At 37.5% G+C, this 17,096-nt stretch overlaps 1 protein-coding gene across 11 annotated transcripts in view; it reads right to left on the bottom strand.

Annotated features, from left to right (window-relative positions):
• GULP1 (GULP PTB domain containing engulfment adaptor 1) overlaps nt 1-17,096 on the bottom strand; it is a 139,203-nt gene that overhangs the window by 102,698 nt on the left and 19,409 nt on the right. The window contains exon 1 of one of the 11 annotated variants that reach the window (XM_072342168.1): nt 13,780-13,797. The exons of the other annotated variants lie outside the window; for them this stretch is intronic. The gene's annotated coding sequence lies outside the window, so the exon portion shown is untranslated. Of the gene's footprint in view, nt 1-13,779; nt 13,798-17,096 lie in introns of those variants that run through there. 11 annotated transcript variants of the gene reach the window in all.

Here is a 17,096-nt window from a genome sequence, read left to right as displayed (position 1 = left end):
AGAAACAGCAACTTGGTGATGACACAAAAAACAGACATGTCAGAACCTGCTACTGTGAAAATTCAACTCAAGTGTTAATAGCGCAAAGAAACAGGCAATGTAATGTATTGAACTGGGAAAGATAGTAATATAGAAAACAGGGTATAAAAGTAAGCTTTTGATACATTCTGACTGCTATAGATTGAATGAGACAACTTAATACAACCATTCTGAGTAAGATTTTAAGGCAAAGAACTTAAGCTAGCTCCTTTTACATATTGACTGAGCTATCCAACCCCACTCCTTTTCCACAGCCGCTACTCCTATGTACATCAGATGTGAAAGATGAATCAAAAAGACTAACAGTGTCTAACGCTGGCATTTGCTACAACTCCTAGCTAATCCAGTTGGGTTTTTCTGTAACCCATTTCCTATCTAAAGCTCTAAATTTCTTCATTATATACAATAAACACAAACTTTTCCACTCCTCCATCTTTCTTGCAAAACATATCCCTGCACAAATGAGAAAAGGAGCAGCTTTTCTCTCCCTCTAGTACTGTTACACTCCACACCTTCTTACAGTGCTATGATTCTGGAAGCTTCATTTGCGGGAGAACTGAATTTTGTTCAAGACCAAATCAAACAGTCAATCTTACAGAGCCATAATTTTCCAAAAGCCAGCTAAGGTATGACATTCCCAAGTTTGCCTGACCAAAACCTATGAAAACAGAAAGGTCCAGTTAGGACCTAAATTTAGTTAACACTGATAGACACAAACATTGATTTGCAACTTATTATGTAAAAGAAACATAAAAAAATCCAAGTTAATGAGCCAACTTTATAACATATTAGATGGCTATCACAGCATTCTGATACAAACAGACTGTGCACATTTTGCCAAATCATACAGCTGTTTACATTTTAAAGTGCACAGAAAGGGCAAAAATATACCACTGCTTAGATTTTTAATGAAAAGGACAGATTCCTACAACACCTCTTAGCTCTCAAGATTCAGCTCTTCTCCATATTTCACATTCAATGAAATGAGAATCACTTAATATTATTGTGCTTAATTTCCTTTTCAGTTGTGTTTTCAGAAGTAATCCTGCACCAAGCCAGCATAGTTCTGGAGGCAAAAAAACATTTAACGCAGCACACAGAACTTCTGAAATATCAGTACCCCTTCTCTCCCCTCCATCAATTACTTGTAATAGAAACATTTTTTAGCATCATATAACAATTATTTCAAGTGCTATGCTAAAATATTGAACAGATGTCCACTAATCAGGTAGCTGACTCACCAACAATATGCTAAATCAGAAAATCTTTTAAGTAATCAATTTAAGCCCACATGCTGAGAGAAACAGCTCAGTACTGCTGTTCAGCAACTATACCACTCTAATAAAAATTTCCCTTCTGCATTCAATATATTTGTATACCAAGTTTCTGACTTAAGACTATAAAAAAAACTTACGCATTCTGTAAGCTCAAAACTCTGAAGTACTTAAGTTCTAAGACAAACCAACAGCCATCAAACAACCACTCCACGAGTAGGAGAAGGACACACAGTGCTGAGAAAAACTAGAGAGCTCTCTGCCAGAATTTTATCCCAATGCACTAGTGAAGATACCAATATGTTTCCAGGTGAAAACTGCATCCATAAATAATGAAAAGCTACAACACAAGTAAGTTGATGGCCTAGCTTTCCTTCTGATAAGGCTTATGAGGATAGGGGAATAAAAAACAAACTTGACATATTATGATCCTAAAAAGTCTCTCATAAAATAATGACACCGAAAACTGAATGTTGAACAATGACAAGAGCAAAAAGTGCAACTCTAAGTTATGTATTAAAGGCATTCAATAAGATGGCAGCTTGAATAGCGTCCAGAAAGTGAGCAGTTGAAGTAGTTTTGGGAGCTCTAACTTGAAACCCAAGACCACATCAGTCTTCAACAAAAACAAACCAAACACTGCTACAAAAGAGACTGTCACATATGCAGCTGTCAATAATACAGCAGAAAACAAAGCCATAAAGTGAGAGCATCCTTAGATTTAAGGGCCAAAACTAACCGCTGTACTTGACAGGCCATTACCCTTCACCTAGTGAAAATTAACACAGCTACAAAGCTAAAGCAGGAACTTCTAGTTCCCATTTCAATACAGCTAAAAACAAAACAAACAAAAAAAGCAAACAAACAAACAAAATGGCTACAGTGTTATTTCCAAGTAGTCCAATTGATTAATCATCCTCAGAGTTGAAAACACACAGAGGGCCTCTGAAGTGAGTTACACTGCAGCTGGTGGTAGATTCCTGAATGATGTATCTCCCTCCAAATGAGCGCATGCATTATTACCCAACATTTTCCAATATAGAAAAGACATGACCTAACTCTGTTTCTGCTAAGCACTAGGCCAATCTTACCCTCATTTCTACACCACTTCTGCAGCCATGCATTATCTCAAAATCTTTGTCTGGAGGCAAACATCATGGCTGAAGTCGTACACCACTCTGTATTAAGATACAGACAAAGCAAGGATGACATACTCCATCACTTCCATATCATTGCTACATTATTCCTCACTACTTGCAAACGGGCAAGAATGATGAGAGAGGTGAAATCCTAACTCAGTGAAGTCCCATACAGCAGCTCTGTACTGTAACAAACACTTGAGAGGCAGGTGTCTTTAAAGATCTAAAACCTAAACTGGTGCATACAAATTCTAAAACAATCAGAAGCATGACAACAGCTCCTCTCGCGTTATGTGAGTGAAAAAAAAGTTACTAATAACTTTTGGAAGACAATAAATAAAAAACACTCTAGTGCATATAGTTTGACACACCTCTGGCACACCTGAGACTTATCTAACAGGAGCATACACCTTCTGAATGTCAGCACAGTTAGTGCTACCATCTGCTATAGCTCAAATGTTTCATTTAGTACCTCTTCTATGAAGCTGACAGAGACTGAAACTGGATCTTGAGAGAACAAAGTAGTTAATTGAACTTATTTCTAATTTCCTAGTTTCCAGCAGTAGAAAATAGGCCATCACATCAGAAATAAAGTGGCCACAGCATCTGCGTACAAACATCTGCCATCATTACAATCTACCATTATAACATACAATTACTACCACACCTCTGCTTAAAAATATAGACATTGGAATATAAACTCTAAGATTGCTGGCAGAACACATGGATCTTGTAACTAAACAGCATTAAGCATATCATCAAGGAGAGATCAAATAAGACTTCCTGCCCAGATGCAGCTGCCAAGATACATTTCATCTTGATGATTCTAAATCCCAATAGGCTCCTTTCAAGCAATTCAAAGAAAGCACACACACCTTTTAGATAAATGGAAACAAACACACTGTAACTGCAAACTTCACCAGCTTCTGACTTAAAAGAACAGAAGGATACTGCTAATAGTAGAGGGGTATAAGGATTTATGAAGCCTTGGTAGCTATAAGCAGCACTTCATCATCTCTTCCTCTACTCCCTAATCATTTTCAGAACAGGCTTTTAACAGGGAAAATTGGGAACAAGATGCTTTTCTCCTTCAACTGTAAAAACAACACGAGAGTCGTTGCACAGTTGTTATTAAAGCCTTAATGCATAGCAAGGAGAAGCATAACTGATGGACCAAAACAACTGCTGATACAATAACATTGCTTATGTAAAGGTGTTACACTCAGAATTAGGATACATTTTCACTTGCAATTTAACCCTAGGCAATTCTAGATAAAAATGCTTAGATGTTTTATTACCTAAATCTCCAAAAACCTCCAAAAGAGATATTAAACTGGAATAGTAGACTATTATTTCGTAGTTCTAACTAAAACTGAGATTTTCTGTTTTATAATACATAGTTCTCTGAGCTAAGTGAATAGGAAATATTTTACATGCACCCTCTTAAGTACATCTAATAACTGCATTTCCTGATACAACAGTGCAGGGTTTCTAACCAAGTCCTTGGGTTCTTAATGACACTTGAGCTCAAAAGTAAAAAAATCTAAGACTAAAAAAATTGATACTATCAAGTAGCCTTGAAATTACAATAAAAAAGCAAATCTCACCCTTTACTTCAGATAGGATAGAGAACCTTTAGCACTGAAATAGGGCAATTTTGCTACGAGAGTTAAGAGATGAAATCTGATAGAGCAAAATGCAAAATGTAAGCCACATTACCTAATGAGGTTAGGGTAACAGTAATTAGTCTGATGAGAGAAAAAATTATGTTCCTTGCTATAATTCTTACTATTACAAGGGGATAAATACAGTACTAAATAGTGTTTGTAGTTGTGGCCAGAAACCAGACATGTCAGTAGGTACAAAAGCATAACACAGATGAAAACTTAGCATAGTTATTTGGAAGATGACTACAATCTCACAGCTTACTCTTCTTAATTTTATATACACACTTTTTTTAAAAAATAAAAAAAAAGATCTTTTTCTTTCTCTGTTTTGCCCGTTTAACCACAACAGTTTCATCCACCAGCTTGATTTGGTCAGGAGTGCCTATGCAATATAATATAATATAAATATAATATAGCATCTCCCATAATCCTATCTTACTTAGTTCTGTACCTTTGCTTCTTTTTGGGATATATTTGTTCCAGGCAATACTCAAAAGCCACCCACGGCTCCTCTGCTGTGGGCTGGTCCTAGGATACAGCCATTTCTTCACCAAGCTATCCCTGACTTGGACTGGACCATGACCCTCCTTGCAGAGATCTCCATCAGGTTGAAAACTACATGCAATCTTTGTGATAAGGGGTCCAGTTAACCTACAGATAGCATCACCTAATCCAGGTGGCTGAAGACATCAGTAAAATGAAATCCTACCACACTTAGCAGCTCAGTCAGAAACTAAGTAGGAATCATCTTTGAACTCAGACTCCTTCTGCCAAAGCCATACCTAACTCTTCAGCCAACTAACACAATTCAGCTGCAGTAACCACTGCAGTGCACTTAGCTATGTGAGGAACTCCCCCCCCCCCCCCCAAAAAAAAATAAAAAAAATCAGCAGGCAGTTTAACAGATGAAGTCATTTGTGGCTTTACACCTATCTACAACTGTGAAAAAATCTGGTAAGTGTAGAAACTGTAGGACAGCTGACAACATGTTGAAAAAAAAGTTAGGCTAACAACTACTGTGAGGTTGACGTTCAAGGCATTGCACATGTTAAAACAAACTCAACAACAGTTTTACCATAAAGAATAATAAGTTCTGCACAACCAAAAACACTCATGAAGATACTGTCAACTGACCACAGAGCTTACAGATCTGTTCGAAAGCCTGGGAATTAAGGAGCTAAGACATACCTCCTTGAAGTCAAAATTTCTTATTTTTCTGAATGCTTTTGTGCTACAAAATACCTTTAGTAGCGCCAACCAATATAAAGAAACACAGTCTTTTTACTGCTTAGACATGAAGTGCTTTGCTCAGTGAAAACTCTTTTTCCTGTAGCCAAGACAGCTATCAGATAAAAGTGGTTTAAATCTAAGTATCAGTGACTGTCTAAGCTAGCTTTGTTTTTTTCTGGTCCCAACCAAAAATGGGAAGTAAGCTCTGATAACTGCACTGATACACTATTTCCTGCTGTTCTAATTCTGTTATGGGTAAGTCTTCATCTTCCTTGTAGTAAGTACAAATGGGCAGTCCTTGTCACATAAATCTGTAAAAGTTGCTCTCTTCCACAACTATTCTGTATGTTTTTTTTCAATGTGTATTACTGCACAGCAGCAGGACAAGCATCCCACTGCCACAAGAAACAAAGGATGACTGATGTCCATGCCATTGCCTTTAAGTAGGACAACTGTTCAAAGTTTCAGAAGACAAACCTAATAAGAGCCATCTTATCTCTTCCTTTTTACTTCCCCGGAATATTCACAATGAAGGGAGGTTAAAAATTAAGGCTTGTCCAAAAAGCAACTAGAAGAACTTTAAAGAAAAAAACTTGGGACCATCCAGCTCTGAATACAGGAACAGACAGACATATCCCAGTACACACAGCTGCAGCCAAGAAAGCTGCAAGCCATACCAAGAAAAATGCAGAACAGAAATGAAGATTATTCTAAAGTGAAAGTGACATTCACACTGCTTCTTACCCAAATCACAGCTACTATCTGAAACAACATGAAACGTTGGAGAAAGCAATAGACGCTAATTGAAAATGAACAGCTCTCATAATCTGTAGCAAACACTTGGCTCAGTTAGAACTTGGTGGAAGTAGGCAGCAAATATCCTTTTCATTTATAAAATCAGAGCAGCACTGGTAAACCCAATTACACTAAGTAATGGTAAGGCCATGCCAAGTGCACTTGTGGTAGGAAACGCATACTTAATGCCAATTGATTGCTTAATCACATAATAAAGCTGCACATAAAAGCCTGATAAGAAAACATATCACAGTATTAGCAAAAAGTCAGTCAAAGTCTGCAGAATTAATTCAGCAAGAAATATAATTATGAAAAACACTTAAGGACAGACTTGACATACTCCCCACTCCTTTCATCACATTTGTTCTCTCTCAAAATCAGGAGAAAACCATAAAGATTACTGTGAACTTGAATCCAATTGAAATTATATGCAGACTCATCAATTTGTTTCTCCTTGGTAGTATCACTATGTTTTTCAAGCGCAGATGGAAAAGAATTATTCTAACAAGGGTCATCCTGAACTTGCTGTATACAGCATATTTCTCCCTTGATTTTTTTGTAAATTGTGCAATTTAGTAATTAAAAGAATAACATAATCATTATTTTAACATTGTGTAGAAGCTGACATTGGAATTCTAACTAACATCGTCTCTGTCAATCAAATACTTTTCACCACTTATTTACCCATAAATCATCGAAGAACTTCCATAGTTGATGGTTTCCAGTAACAGGTATAATAAACCTACTTAGTATGTATCCACAACTACATTTTGACACCCTGATTCCTCTGGCATGGATCAATTAATGAGGCATTTCTTAAAGTCTAAAATACCTATGTCATCAATACGTTTCTAATGATATTGAAGTTCACTGATTTAAGGAACTTATTTTCACATTCTTGATATAAATAACATCAACATCTTGCACTGTATTTAATATCAATGCGCTCTTTTCAAGCAGGGTTGTCCAGCTTCTGCTGAACAAATATTTGAGACTCAAAACAACTCCTTCAGCATGCAAGCATCCTGTTCTTACCACACAAACTCATAGCATCTCAACAACTATAGGATACTAATGTTTAGCAAGATTTACTTGGCTGTCTTCTTCATATCTAGTTAAGGATAAACAGAGAAGCTGGAGCACACTGAAGTTCAGAATTTAGATCCAGAAAAAAACCTGCTTCCCAAGAGCACCAAAACATAGAATTACTACTGGATCTTTAAATATTGCCTGGTTTCATATCAAAAAATAGACTGATCAGTTTGAAACAGATTCATAGCACATACTAAACATATGTGCTAACTAGTAGCTAGCATATGCTGTTGTTTTATTCAATTAAAGCTGTAATACAAATTCATTCTACAATAACACAATGATCTTCATAACTGCCAAGGAAATCACAATTTATTTTCCTACTTACCCTAACTGCTTTATTAAGGTGAATTGACAATCTGAAACAATCTTATGAAAACTCCATACAGCGTATTTTCATCAGGATACAAACATATGTCTATTTATAGACAATTATTTAATATATTGCATATTTAAATTTCTGTATCAATAAAGAGGAATAACTTGCAATCATATATGGTCAATTTTTTTTTTTTTTTCCATAAAACCAAATTTCAGCTTTGTTATGAACAAGTAAAAATAAAGCAAATAGATAAAAACACGTGATAACAGTTTCAGACACACTTAACATATTCACTGTGAAGCTGTTAAAGAACACTATCTTATAAACCTTCTTTTCAGGAGCTAAGAGCATTGCCTGTCCAATCAGGCTGGAAACATCTACTACAGCGGTAGTTACCCTGTAAGGATGTAGCTTTCCACCATTACGGGATTTCAAGTCTCAGTCAGTATTCCATGGCCAGCTCTTTAAAGGATGCTGTGCCTCAGTTAGCTGTCAAATCTGCTGAAGATGACCTTAGGAAAAAGGGGGGCCTATATTTTAAAACACCTGCTGAGGTGCAGTAATACGTATTTTTTTATCTCTCTATTTTTATGAGCAGTTACACAGAATTATCCTCTTTGCATTGTATCATTTTTTTACATTTAGGAAATAAAACAGATTTCCTTATTAGCTGACACTTCTTTAAGTTGCTTCTAAACTTAGAAGCAAATTATAATGCAATTCAAAATGACTACAAGTTACACCCACCAAGAAAAAAAAGAAAGGAAATAAAACTTAAACATGCCCAGGCCCTACACTTGGAACTCCTGCTGCTTGTCAGGCTCAACCTGCCAAGCTATTAGCTAGCACTTAAAGGCTTGCATTTGCTCAATGGCTGACCCACACATCTCAGCTCAGCACGAAAAATGGCTTTCAGGCTCAGCTGCCTTCTAAGTGCCATCCATCATCAGGAGAGACAGATTATTCCCTTTACAGTCTGCTACAAGGCCAAATTCTTCTGGCGCTGTTCCAGCAGTCCCACCCACACCACCTCAGGGAAAAGCAAACCCTAACTCTGTCTCTTGCTCTTTTTGCTGTGCAGAATGAAAAGCAATCGCCATTTGATGCCATATAGAAGGAAATGGAAGTGAAAAAAACCAGCTACATTATCTCCCTGCATCCCTCTTGCTGCGCCAGTCAGTGGCTCAGAGGGAGCAGATAACAGCAGACTGGGAACTTAAACCATGAAGCCAGCTGGAAATACACTGTGTTCTGCATAATGGGACCGTAAACAAACTGACACACAGGAGGCTACCCTTTGGAAGCACTTCTAAAAATACCCGCACACTCGTCCCTGGTCCGTGCTGCCCCAGAGCTGCTTCCTACCCAGCAGGCCAGGGGGCTGCCTTTCTTCCAGAAAAGACGTCCCTCCCAACACATATTTGTACTACAGGCTTATAAATAAATTCCCTTTTCAAAGCATAACATCTGCTTTTTCATTCAGACTGAAACAAACCAATTGCACAGTGAATTTATTTACAGACAAAAAAGAAAAACCTACAAATGTAACTACTGCCTACTCACAACTGCACTGAAAAGCAAATCTTCCAGGTTACATATTTGCTGGCTAATACTGCAAAACCTGTACGTGCTGCTGTAAGACGGATGCTATGAAATAAAGCAGCATCGCAGCCAGGTTCCACAACATAATCAACAGGCATGAAAATCTGGATAGATCCCAAGGATCTCAGCCTCTTTCCCCCAAGGGAAAAGCAAAAAACAGAAAAAAGCTGCAGGATTATCAAATCCTAGCTCAAATACAGCCCAGAAGATAGAAGAAATGCAGACAGAAAAGCCTTTTTTGCTTTTTCCAACCAGGTACGTAAGAGGCTATGGAGAAAGGTAACTTAAAGCACTGCCCTGTGTGTTTGTGTTCCATGTAGAAAAACAGCACAGTAAATTTGAGAGGAAGAGCAGGGCCAGCTGAGCTCAGCTCTTTCGTATTCATTCTACATTCCAGCTTCATTCTTGTGGTCACCAGAATGCAGAGGCTTTAATAATAAGTTACAGATGACTACATCTCTTTGGTCCCTTCACTGACTATTGTGTCACAATCCAGCTGGCTGACTGACACACGGCTAATCTGCTCAGAAATACAGCAAGAAAAAATTTAAGACACTATAATTAAAATAAACTACTAAAATGGCCTAACACTGGAAACCCAAGAAAGTCAATTTGCCTACCTCCTTTTAAAGAATATAAAGAATTAAAGCCCAAACATAATTTCACAGACTTATCGGACTGAAACTGAAAATTAGTTTTTACTGAAACTGTCAAATACAAACCTACTGTCCTAGCAGAAAACACTTAAATCCTATACAACCAAGAGATTCTTTGGAGCTCAACATAGCAACATGGTTTAAAAACTAACACATGCATTGAAGATCTGATGCAGTACATTTCACGTGCCAAAATATAAAGCAATCACAGCAACACAGGTTTCCACAGGGAGTAGGAAGATGGGGGAGGATGACTACCTTAAAATCCTCTATATCCTCAACAGAAAGCATTGTAAAGCATTTTGTCCTGCAGTAGGGCAGTCAGGCACAGAACTTGCTGTCAGCTGGAACTCGCCCCATCAGCCCGCAGGCATTCCAATTCCCAGCTCCCTCCGGCAGGGAATACCCACCCCAGGTGCCAAGCACACAACCAAGCAGTTGCAGTGACAGCCAGAGAGCCTGCTGGCTTTGCACGGATGTCAAAAGACAAAATGAAAGCTATGTTTCTTTCACTGAAATCCAAAAGCAGAGAGTATTAACTACAAGATTTTGGCACAAAACTGTCTTGACAACCCTTCATCCCTCCAACTCAGCAGACTATTTTAGCTAAATTGCTCCCAAATAATTAAATTTTACTCTTAGAAGAGCTAACCTGCTACTTCAAACTAACGGCTACCTTAGTTGCAAAGGTTCTTCACCCACCCCCATGAAAGAAACTGAAACCAAAAATTTATTAATTAACCATTTAAGCCTCAGTTACTTAACAGATCTGCTCACTGAATCCATCCACCACAGAGATATAGCAGCAGCAGCAAATTAGAGGCTAAGTCAGCCTGGCTCTCTCTGCATTTACTCAGGATTTTATTATGCTAATCGTGGATGTTCGATAATGATTTCAGCACAGTAGATAGGAAAGATACTTTTTTCTTCTGCAGGCACTAAACTATAATCTAACTCTACAGGCATCATATACAAAAACAATTTAGAAGAATATTTAAGGTCCAGACACAGGTACAGTAACACTCACGCTGTCATTGTAGCAAAGAATATTCCCTACTCAAGAGATCTGTACATTAGGAAACCAAGAGATGATGGGATGCATTACATTTATCAGATCACTATCACCTGGCCCATAAGCATGCTACAAAGAACTAAGTAACCCCAAAGGATGAATGTAACATACGTAAAAAGACATCTGATGTGCAGAAGAATTGTCTTGTGGTAAAAACATTTGCCTCTGCTACAGGTCAGGAGCTTTATTTCCTTTTACTTTTCATACATAGTTCACTGTTTTTACATTCGATCTAGACCACCACTACTATCAGTTTTTAAAGCATACGTAGATATATATGCATATAAAAATGTAATTCCTTATACTCTTAAACGTCAACCTGTCTTATTTCAACATAGTAAGCCTCTAGTACCCCTGTGTAAATAAATACTGACAGTAAAATGAAAGAAGTGAAGCATTTAAACTCGTGCACTAAACATATAGGTAGAGTTCACAATGGCCATAACAACGCATCAGATGAATGCCATTTTTATCCTGTTAGTTTAGGACAACAGAACCATAAGATTATGCTGGCAGAGAAAGCTTCATTCAATGACTAAGTAAGTGACAATGCAGTTTTTCATTAGATATTTGGCAAGCCAGTGAGCGTAATCAAGGAAAATAGATATAAACAAAGGTTTTCTATTCATTCCCACATTTCTTTCCCAATAAACACTCAGTGGAAAAGTGAACACTGTAACTGAATGAACCTAGAAATTTCTACAGTGCCAGTACTGACATTTAGGGTTTTATCCTTAGTCAGAAAAAAGAATAGGCAGATCAGTGAAGTTAATACAAATTCTTTAATACACAGACCAACTGACCGCCTCATGTGAAAAGAGCAAGCAGAAACAGGCCCATTTATATTTCTCTGTCACTAACAATTACAGCTGAAAAGTAACTTTAGGAGCCTGATCTGACATTCAGAAGACTTTCAATACACTTCTAATTCTGTATAACTCAGATTTCTGGGTGCTTCTTTGATTCTGTTGTTCCAGTTTGTGCTACAGATCAAGTCAGTTTGATGCTCAGGAAGCCACAGTGAAGGCTGGAGATGCGCTGAATGTTGCCTTGAAATACCACTTCTGGTAGTTTCAGATACCTTTTCATTAAAAATACAAAATGAAACACCACACAGCGAGTCAGCTCATATTGTTACAAGATTTCCACTATGTTTAAAGGCCAGAGCTCATGAACTTGCTTTCTTTCACAGAAATATTTCAAAGAAGAAATACCAGCACTGCATACTTGACTTAAGTGAAAGCTGGACTAAGGCAACACAGCCCATCCCAATACCCATACCACAACACTGCTGGTCATGATACAGAGCTTGAACGTATCCTCCCACTTCTTGATTTAATCATAGACCTCATAACTGAAATGCAGCCATAATCTTATTACATAACATGTAAAAATTAAAACACATTTGGTCTTGAACAATTAAGTGACATTTGTGAGCAAGTAAAATGATAAAATACACACATTTTGCTGTTTGTTTAAAGGTTAACTCTTGCTGCAGGCTCACCAAGAACAAGTCCATACTTACTTTTTAAACATCTTTAGCACGCGAAGTGCTTCACATGCTCTAAAACGGATTCCCCCATCCACCCCCATATCACAGCCTGAAAACTAAATCACTAAGAAAACTCACACAACATCCCTCAAAAACAGACACCTTGCACTTTCAAAACCTATCTGACTAGGCCATTATACTGGCACCTCCAGGAAGTATGCAAATAACAATGGATATGAGACAAGCTGAACAAGCACAACAGAAATTCAGAGCACTTCACCTTCACAGGAAATCATCATAGCAAACCAGTCAGATTTCTGTTCTCCATCCAAGCAGTAATGACAATGTCATTCTGAATAAAAAGATTTAACATTATGTAATACCCTGACAACTGTAACTGCTCATTATGTGATCTAACCTGGTAAGGAGAAGCTGTGAAATAAAAGTAAAGCAACAGATAAAATAAGCTGTATGTGAAAGCAAGGAAGAAAGCTCAAGAAGAAAAGAGAACACAATTATAAATGAGTAACAAAAGTTGACACAAGCCTAAGGTCTCACACACATCAGCCTAGGACAAGGATTGATTTTGTTTTTTTCCTAATTATTGCCATTACAGTTCTAAAGTGACCAAGAAAAGCGTTCAGATGGCAAAAGACATGGATCACAAACAGCAACAGCCTTCACTACAGTATCACTACTCTGATCAACCACAACACAATATAAAAAGAATCACATTTCTACTCAAAGGCTACAAGTGGTACCAAAGCAATCAACAAGCTATGAACTCCACATGCCCTCTAGTGATTATGAACAAGTCATCCATACACACCTAATCCTGTGCAGACTCACAAAAACTAATCCTTCCCTGCTCACCAGCATTCTCCTGTTGCATCATATTTCTTAGGGACAGCACACAGTTCAATACTCAACTTGTGTTGGTTTTTTTGCCACTAGATAACACAATACAAATTTTTGAAGATGATCATAAACACTTCCAGGGTTGCTGAAACCACTGTGTTACTAAGTATTAAAATCTTAAAACACACATTCTTCCTACATCTGTGTAATTGCAGCTTCTACTGTCACAAAGTCAACAGCCACACTGAGCAGGAAATAGAGATTCTAGAGAAGAAAATCTGGAAGCACTGCTGGGTGTTTGCAGAAATCCTCCTGAGCAACACACAACAAAATGTTCTGCCTCATTTCTGACCCAGGAACAAAAAAGCAGATGCTTAACACAAACTCACTCTGTCCCTACATGGTAAACAACCTAACTGATTACCTCTTTGAGTTAACAAGCACACCAGTATCATTGGGTGTAGATATTCTGTGAACTCTATAGTAGTTAAGAACAGAGCTTTTCTGAATTTAATCTCTTACCACTTACCTCCAGTCTCACCTTAAAGGTATCTGTCGGAAAATCTAGAAAACACAAGCATGAGTTATAAAGTGTTTGACTCAAGGAAATGGCCTCAAAACCTTCATCTCATGATTGCATACAATACCAATCCTTGAACAGCAGATTTATCTTGCCAAATATTTGGTCAGATCAACAAAGTGATTTGTAGTACAGTTGATCCTTCCATTTAAACCTACAAATGAAAAGTGCAGCAGTGCCAAGAACCAATTAATTTCCTAGGGAGGAATGCATGTAAAAATACTAGAGAGGTACACACTCCCTGAGGCACAGTCCACTGCAGCTCTCCAAAGAGCTTAATGGGCTCTTAAGAGCTGTTAACACAAATCACTGAAATAACACATTAGGGTAATTAAAAAAAACAAACAACAAACAAACAAAAAAATCCAATATCAAGATCTCTTGTAACTGAAGTCAAGTACATGCAAGAAAAAAAAGAAATATGCTAACCACTCCTTTCAGCTGAGGAATTCAGATAATACTATATTTCATTGTCAACTTCATACAAACAAGCTCAGCATTCACAGCCCTGTGGGTTTACACCCTGAAGTCAGGCTTGTGCACTCTGCCACTTGAAGAGAACATAAAGGAGAAGTCCTTCATCTTTTCCAACACCAGGAAAAGAAAAAAAAAAAAGTATTTCTGGGATCCAGCCAACATAAATCAGACAAAGGCATAATGTTGGCAATTAATTCTTTGCTAATCATGTCTCAGCTACAGGATGAATACAACCAGAAACAGTTGATGAATTCTTTTGTCTTTACTCACATTAAGCATGCATTCTTAGCATTTCTTAAAAATGCATACAAATTAGAAGCAGTTTTCAGAAACTGTAGAGGCTGGAAAAAATGCTCCATTGTGTATCTGTAACTTAAACAGATCAACCTGCAATTACTGCGCTGATTGGAGGTGACCTGCAAATGACTTAAGTAGTACATTTAGGCAAACCATATGGTAAAAGTTCAACACTGGGGTGTTTAATCACAGCTTAATTCAAAGTTTGCGCTTTGAAATAACTTAAAACCATAGATCACTCATAATTGAAGCACTTCTTCACCGATTATTATTGACACTGACCAGGGAATGAATTCTCAGGACAACTACATGACATTTCAAGCTGCCTTCTACCACAGATCTGCCTGTGTTTTCAGGACAGACAAAGAGACTGTACATCTCATTTTAGTCATGCATTCAGTCAAGAAAACCACATGCCTAAACATTTTGAAAACAAAAGACGCAAACAGTGCTTAAGCATAAGTACCATTTTATTTCCATGCTTACTTCAGCTTAATGTATTCTAAAACACGAACATGTATGTTGCATACACAAAGTTAAAAACAATATCATAAGATCATTGCCAGTTGAAATGTAAACAGTGAAGAGACAAAAGAACAGTTGATCTTTGTTTTGAAGCTTCCGTTACTCAAAGCACAAAAATAGAGATGACAGTGAAGCAATCACTTGTTTACAGCCGCTCAGCTTTTGATATCTACCAGAATCACTGACCATCAGAAACAGCCTCCTAAACAACCTAAACTCTACCAGCAAGGTAGCACTTAAGCACTTCAAGTTACTTTGAAACAGATAGAGGGATTAAAATACCAAATACCAATCATTTCAGTCACTTTCTATTTCTTTGAAGGAAGAAATGGTAATACTGGTATGGGTCAGGACTAAATAAAGGGTCAGGATTAAATAATGCTGCTATACACTGCACTTCATATCTTTCTAACACTCATCATCAACATCAATGTAAACATTAGTAAAGCAGATACCATCTACCACCTTAACCACTAACCCACAGAGCTGCTAATACTGAGCCACATGCAGAATATTGCATCCTTAATCAGCATAATTCATCTTAAATACAATCAGATACAACCATATCCCACAGTCTTGCAAAACTGCATACTGGACAGTAAACTTGAATCAGCTGCCAATCCTTTTCCTTCCCCCTCCCACCCCCCCACCTTCTCTCCACCTCTCTAAGTAAAACATATAAGCCCTATTGCCCTGCCTCGTAAAATAACAGTTCTATAGAACACATAATAACACAAATTGGAGGATCAAATGGAATATCACAGGTTTTCCTCTGAGAATTGAGTTCAATTACATTTTTCCAATAAGCGATTTAGTCACAAAAATCAGACAAGAAGAAGATGATTCAGAAACCAATCATTGAACAAAAATAAATACAAAAAAATATTGTTTATTACTACTAAAATATTGTTCATAACTACTAAAAATGAACCAAAAGGCCAAAAATAAACAAACAAACAAAACAAACAGTCCTAGGTTTACCATAGCAACACTAAGACCATCATATCCCTCAGGTGTATTAACAGCAGTAGTTTATAAATGGGAATTTATGTTGCATTTCTTCAAGAATCATCTCTGAACATTTCTGACATATGCAGTATTTACCACTACTGGTAATGGGAAAAGAAAAGATGTTAAACACCAGATAACTACATAGGGACTGAACAACAGAGAAATAACAAAGAACTCACTTTAAGTATAACTACCATTTTAATTGAAATGTTCTTGATAGCAATACACAGACAACGCACCCACAAGAAAGCACTGGGGCATCTTCCACTAAAACAGCCCATTGTTACACAAACTGCAATGTATTTCAAATAACAGCTTCTGTCCTCATTTTGCATTTAGTCACTGTGTCAATTCAGTATTTAACAGACAGAAGAGTAAGAGGTCCCAAATTAAGACACTTACAACCAAAGTTGGTAAATTAAGTAGTGAATTGAAAAGGACTACCTGACTGGTATGGTACCCATAGAGAACACTCAAACATTACACATGGTGCTGCAACTGCAGTAAACTGGCAGGAAATACTGAAACTCCGCCAAGGAAATGTGCGTCTGAGCCCTGAGATGTTACTCACAAACTGCAAGGTACTTCACGTTGAAAGGAAACTGCCTAGGATTTCAGGTACGATACAAGTGTCAGCACTTAAGCAAATCAGAGCCAAGAGCTCAAGTATTCTTAACATTAACCAAGAGCTTACTACAGCAACTTGACTAGCATCAAGTGTCAGAAAAAGGGAGAATAGCCACATTTGATGGATGAAGTACCATCTCAGCCTCTTCAGAAGGGAGTAACTTCAAGAACAAAAGCTCTGTCTTCCCATCACACACAAGACCAACTCTATATTCCCACATCTCTTCCAGTATAATTCATGCTTGTTCTACAAACTTAATGTACAAACTACTTGCTCCTCTTGCCTCACAATGCTCCTGATACCCAGTTAATCCTCACTGCGAAAAGAGACCAACGGCTCC

Source organism: Excalfactoria chinensis, chromosome 7, assembly GCF_039878825.1.
Source record: "Excalfactoria chinensis isolate bCotChi1 chromosome 7, bCotChi1.hap2, whole genome shotgun sequence".
In the NCBI taxonomy this organism is placed as follows: Eukaryota; Metazoa; Chordata; class Aves; order Galliformes; family Phasianidae; genus Excalfactoria; species Excalfactoria chinensis.
This window is presented reverse-complemented; position numbering and strand designations above follow the sequence as displayed.